The sequence below is a fragment of the Chrysochloris asiatica genome, unplaced genomic scaffold, assembly GCF_000296735.1.
Source record: "Chrysochloris asiatica unplaced genomic scaffold, ChrAsi1.0 scaffold00043, whole genome shotgun sequence".
Classification (NCBI taxonomy): Eukaryota; Metazoa; Chordata; class Mammalia; order Afrosoricida; family Chrysochloridae; genus Chrysochloris; species Chrysochloris asiatica.
In genome coordinates this window covers 20,496,592-20,503,641 of record NW_006408561.1, presented here as the reverse complement: position 1 = coordinate 20,503,641, position 7,050 = coordinate 20,496,592, and positions in this window count along the sequence as shown.

Sequence of the window (7,050 nt, the reverse complement as noted above, 5' to 3'; positions counted from 1 at the left end):
TCCTGGTGTGGTGCAAATCTGTCTTAGAAAGTGTAGCTGAAATGTTCCTTAGAAGCAAAGATGGTGAAACTACGTTTCATGTATTTGGACATGTTATCAGGAGGGTTTAGTTCCCAGAGAAGAACATCATGTTTGATTCAACGGAGGGTCAGTGAAAAACAGGAAGACCCTCAATGGATGGACTGACACAGTGGCTGCAATAAAGGGCTGAAACTTGGCAATGATTGTGAGGATGACGCAGGACTGTGTAGTATTTCATTTTGTTGTGTATAGGGTTACTATGAGTTGGAACTGACCCAACAGACCTAACAATGATATGGTACACTGTTATTATTCCCACTTCACAGATGAGGAAAGAGAGGCATGGAAATCATAAGGAATTTACCCTAGGTCTTATGCCTAGCAAGTGACATTGCCAGGATTTAACTTTAGACCTTTTGTCTCCAGAGCCAATGTCCTTAGCTACTGTGTTCTATTGACAAATAATATTGATAAATACCTGTGCCCATTATATAGTGATAGGATTTATACCAAAATACCAAAGTCTGTGGCAAAGGGAAATAAGATAGTTTTGATTTAATTCTCCAGCTGGTTCCTCTCTGGGCAACAAAATGCCTGTAGTAGTTTCAGACTTTATGTGTTCTTATCACACTGTCCAAGAGAAAAGAAAATCTTTTCCAGTAGGCCCCAAGAGAAAGCAAGTATCTCTTTGCTAGAAGCCCTTGTAAATGCACCTGGCATCTCTATCGTTCAAATTAGGTTACATATTAATATGTATGCCAATCATAAAGGCGTACTGGTAGCGTAGGGATTACGAGTTGGGCTGCTAACAACCTCATAGTCAGCAGTTCGAAACTGTTCTGAGGGAGAAAAAGGAGGCTTTCTGCTCCCATTAATACTTAGAGCCTCAGAAACCCTATGCAGGGTAGCTATACGTTGGAACCGATTCCACAGCACACCACTACCATGCCAATCATGGTGGCCTGGGTAAAGTGACACAGTGATTGATTTAAATCAATCTGGACCTACCCCTAGAGCTCAGAGTACAGTTAAACCCACCCAAACTAAGGAGCTCTGGTAGCGTAGTGGTTACGAATTGGGCTGGTAATCTCACGGTTAGCAGTTCTAAACTACCAGCTGTTCCTCAGGAGAAAGATGAGGCTTTCTGCTCCCGTAAAGATTTACAGCCTCGGAAACCCCGTACAGGGTCGCTTATGAGTCGGAATCCACTCCACGGCACATAACAACAACAAACCAGTGACTAATGACAGGAAAGGATATTTCTCAAAGAAAATTTGAGAACATATTCCAGAAACAACAGAATGGATGCTTGGTAGCAAAGGACGTTAATTAGGAGCGCAGAGAAGCTAATGAGAGCATTCTATACCAGATAAGCAAGGGGAAAGTGCAATGTGAGCATGATTTTGAGAAAGTTAAGAAAGCAGGCATTACAACAATAAAATCTTTTACTGTTATAATACAGGAACATTTTCCATGTAGAGAGCCAAGCACAAATATTTTTTCTGATTATTTTTTCTCTCTTTAAAGAGAACATATTTTACTCTTAGACCAAAGAATGTGCTTCAGAGTTACATTCTCTGGGATCATAATCATTCCTCATCCTCAGTTTATTGCAATCAGACTCTTCTCTCACTGCTTGGTGGAAATGGTTTCTGACTCCCAATCAACCTTTCCAATTCACGCAACGGAGCCTTAGTTAAGGGGGAACTGTAACAAGGCTCTTCCTGAAATACATTTTTCCAAAGTGGCATCCTTTGATGAAAATGCTTGCTGAGCACAATGTGAAAAGAGGAGTCTGTGTGCTCATAATGCTTGAAATAATGCTCAGAACATGAGCCATGAACACACAAAGGAGTCAAGAGGAGCCTTTTTATGCACTGATTTCGCAGCAAACGAAATAGTACACCTCTATCCTGTAGCTCAGGGGCATGCTCCCAGATTTGTATCATGTGCTAGTAGAATCTGGCTAAACATTGGTGAGCTTGAGTCCTGGTGTGGCACTGGATATGTGCAGAACCACAAGGTCAGTTTGAACCACAAAGTCGGTGGTGCAAACTCATCAGTTGTTCCTTGCAAACCCTATACTGGGTTACTATATATTGAAACTGACTCAGCAGCACTTAACAACAAGGACAAGATGAATATATTTTAAAATTAAGGAATAACCCAATAATTCCATTCTTCAGCGTATACACAAAAGAATCGAGCTCAAACATAGACTGCCACTAACAAGTTCATAGCAACTCTAGTCACAGTAATCAAAAGGTAGGAACAACGCAGGTGCATCAGTGATAATGTTGTTGTTGTTAAGTGCCGTGGAGTCGGTTCCGACTCATAGTGACCCTGCACAGGGTTTCTGAGGCTGTAAATCTTTACGGGAGCAGAACGCCTCATCTTTCTCCCGCGGAACTGCTGGTAGTTTTGAACTGCTGACCTTGCGGTTCACAGCCCAATTCATAACCACTACGCTACCAGAGCTCAGCAAATTGTGGTATGTACATACAATGGGATATTGTTCAGCCACAAAAAGGAATGACACGTGCTACAATGTGAACAAACCATGAGATCATTATGCTAAAGGAAATAAGACAGGCTTAAAAGGTCACATCTTTTATGATTTCATTTATGTGAACTATTTAGAAGAAGTAAATCCATAGAGAATGAAAACAGATGGGTGGTTGCCAGGGTCTGGAAGGAGAAGAGAATGGAGCATGACTGCTTAATAGATATAGGGTTTCCTTTTGGGGTGATGAAAATGGTTTGGAAATAGAAGTGGTAGTCACACCATAGTATGAATGTACTAAAAGTCAGTAAATTGACCAATTTATGCAAATTTCTTCTAAATAAAAATATTTATGAAATAAAGGAATAGCAAAACAAGTTGCAAAATTGTTAAATATTTTATATATTTACATTTAACAAATGAATGTCTATCACACTTAGAAATTTGTATATGTATCTTGTAAGTTGTGTACACCTCTGCCTTTGTTGCCCCCATCCACAAGTTTCTTTTCAAAGTTCCCCTGCCTTGACTTCAGTATCTGATGCTATTTATTCTCCCTACCTCTCATTTAAGGAGCTCTGGTAGCATAGTGGTTATGAATTGGACTCTCATTGATTAATTTATTAATTACAGTCTCATACATTAATTCAACAAACATTTATCATCAGGCAATATGCTGGGATCTCTGCAGTTGCCTTACTTATCTAGTGCTGCTATCACAGAAATACCACAAGGTATTTCTATTTGTTAAAGCCATTTAACAAATAGAAATTTATTTTCTCTCGGATGGTACAAGTCTGAATTCGGGATGCCATCTGTAGGGGGAGCCTTTTTCTTTCTGTCTGCTCAGGAGGAAGGTCCTTGTGTCTTTGAGCTTCTACTCCTAAGCAATCTTTACTGGATTGATATCTGTCTTCTCCTGTGTCTTCTTCTTTTACATCTTGTTCACTCTTATGTATATATTAAAAGAGATTGACTCAAAACACACAGTACACTAGTCCTGCCTAATCATCAACAACAAAAAATAACCTATTCCCAAATGGAATTATAGCCACAGAAAGAAACCAAAACAAACTAAACCCACCATAGTCTACGATTTTCCAACTCATAGTGAACTTATCAAGGAGCTCTGGTAGCGTAGTGGTTACGAATCAGGCTGCTAACCACAACAACAAGGTCAGCAGTTCGAAACTATCAGTTGTTCCGCAGGAGAAAGATGAGGCTTTCTGCTCCCGTAAAGATTTACAGCCTCGAAAACCCTGTACAGGGTCATTATGAACTGACTCCACAGTACTTAACAACAACAACAACAGTGACCTTATCATTCAGAGCAGAACTGTCCCACAGGGCTTTCAAGACTATAATCTTTACTGAAGCAGACATGCTCATCTATGGAGTTGGTGGGTTTCGACCTTGAACCTTTTAGTTAGCAGCTGAGCACATAACCACTGCATAACCAGGAGCTCTGAACCATAGGCATGTTGTTGTTGTTGTTAAGTGTTGTTGAGTCGGTTCTGACTTATCGCTACCTGAGAGGGTTTTTGAGTAGCAGCGACTGGTAGATTTGAACTGCCTGCTGACTATAGGCATAAGGTTAAGAGTTAGAACACATATGTTCTTATATTTGGGGGACAGAATTCAATCCTTAACAGCTGTGAATAAGACAGACACAATTCTGCTCTCATGGATCAATTGCCTGGCCTGGCATCCAAGGTGCATCACATTCCAGTTAGTTCACTTTTCAGCCTTATCTTCTTTCTGCTGTGCTGCTTCTGCCCTAAGCTTCATAACTCTAGTGCTCCCACTTTCTCAAGCTCTGTCCAATTAGTACTATCTTATGCATTCAACCCTCCTCTGAGAAGCTCTCTCTGACCTGTCTGGAGTACAATAGTTTATTCTGTGTTATTTTTTGTATCTTGCACATATGTCTTTTGCACATATCACTCACTACTATAGGATAAGTCAAAAAGTATTGCTACATGGTTCCAATTCATATACCCACAAAACATGCTTAAACACGTCTCTGTGATCAGTGGATGTCTGCACACAAATTATCTCAGTAATATATTTGTTTTTGTCTCATTAGGGTGTCTTCAAAAAAAAAGAAGGTTAAAAATTATTTGAACACCTAGAGTGACAGAAGATACCTCTTCAAAGAAAGATCAGCAGGAAAAACCCAAAGTAAAAATGGCAGTATGATTGGCTACTACAAGGATAAGCAATTTGTTCACTGGGAAGTCATCAAGGCAAACAATCAAGTCCCTTCAGGACAAAACCCTTCTAAGACTGAAACTCAAAGGGAACACAGGAACAGGCATGCAAGCTTGCTGGCAACCATGTTGGTGACTGGTAAGTGGAAGATGGGGAGAGGCAGCAATGAAGAAATGGGCTGGGTTCAACCACATTCCATAGACTCCTGTTTACCTGGAGATGAGAGGAAGAAGAGGAAGGGCTGGCTGGTCCAAAGTGTGGTGAGACCTGGGAACACCTGAGCCCACAAACAAGAACATAGCCACAGAGGGCTAGAGCTGAGATTGAAGCATCCAGCTGGTATGAAGTGAGGGGAGATGCACAAGAACACCCAAACTTGCATATAGTACCCATCTGACCTAGCCTTGATGACTTAATAATCAGAACTCGACTAGAGGAAGATGAAAAACAGGCAAACAATTTTTGATAAAGGAAAGGAGGGTAAGTTGCTACAATTTGATGAACTTGACCTATACTCATGGAGGTAATAGCTCAAAATACCAACAGAGAGGGAAGGAGTCTTCAGTTCAAGTATCACTGCTATCCCCTATATATACAGGGTAGACAGGGATGAGCAACTTAGACACTGGCTACCTAAAATGAGGGGTTGATAAAGGCATGAAGTGACTGGCTTACAAGTTTTCAAGAGGTTGTTTAGTTTAAGAGTGTGTGGGTGAAGATAGAATTCCCACTGTATAATTTTTATCTTGTCTAGATGGGTCTGGTAAAAAGAGATGGGAATAAGATTCTTATGATTCAATAGTGAGTAATTGTTAACATGACTAATTGAGACTGTCACAATTGTAAAGGTAGAAGTTTTGCAACAAAAGCTGGGGAGTCGTTAATCTTACAGTTCAAAAACAGAGGACCCTAGGACCATCAAAGGAGAAGAGCACAAGTGAAATGTGGGACCCTATCCAGAGAAGCAACGATATCACAGACAGAGGCAGAGATAAGGACATGGAGAGAGGAAACAGATGAGGACTCTAGATTCATGAAAAGAGAGGGACTGAAAGCTGGCGGCCAGGAGGCAGACTTGCAGAATGTGCCCTTTGGTAGTGTAAATTATTATATATGTCTGAGTGTTTTTAAAAAGAGGAGCTAAAATGAATAGAGAGAAATACTGTTAACTGGTGGTACATGGAGGGGATTATAATCATTGTAATGAAACAAAGTATATGATTTGTTGAATGTAAAACTGATCTGATTAAAACAACAACAACAACAACAAAAAAAAAACATATAAAACTGATCTGCCCTGTAAACTTTTACTCAATTCACAATAAAAACTAAAAAAAAAAAAAAAAATTGCCGTTAGTGCTATTACTATCCTATCCAATTTTTAAGAAAACTAAAAAGTGGACATCTTCACAAATTATTGAAACTTTGCAAAAAGTTTAAGAAAATGTGATCCCCCATAGAATAACAATTTTTAGATGAATCAAAGATGACAAAGAAGACTGTTAATTTGAACAAATGAAGTAACTGTGTCTGAAGTCAAGGAATTGGTGGAAAAAGACTGTAGAGTTACCATTAATGTAATAACTACTGAAGTTGGTATCTCTCATGATTCAACATCGTCAATTGTAAATGAACAGCTTGGCTTCAGCAAGTTTTTTGCTCAATGGATGTCAAAAGTGTTTCACAAAGACTGGCTAACTCAAAGAGCTGATCTTTCCACCAGTCTTTGATCAGCAAGATCAAAGCTAATGATGATGATTTTATGGAACAAATCATAAACAGAGATGAGTCTTGGATTTATCAATATGATCCAGAGAGCAAAGATCAATCAAAATAGTGGCTTTGAGAGAATGTGCTAGGCCAATTAAATTTAAGGGACAATATTGATAGATTTTCTCGGATGATCATGGGTACCTATTAGGCAGAAATTTTAAGAAAACTGAAAATTATATTGGTGAGAAAAGATCCAGGAAAGTTATACCATGGAATTTTATTTTCCATTACGACAATGCACCTGCATATTCTTGAGGATAGCAAGGGTTGTTCTATGAGAATTTCATTGGAAAATCTTGCCCTATCCATGCTACAGCTGTAATCTTGCCCCTTCAGACTTCTTTTTGTTCCCCAGACTTAAAGGACATTACAAACCAGAGTGCCCCAACTACCATTTTGATCTTGTGTAAACTGGAGAGCACAGAATTCTTTGGGGAAGAGTTATGCAACGGGAAAACTACCTTCAACAGTATATAGACTTGGGTGAGGGTATATAAAAAATTCACATTTGGATATTTTTGTATAATGAAGCATGCAATGAT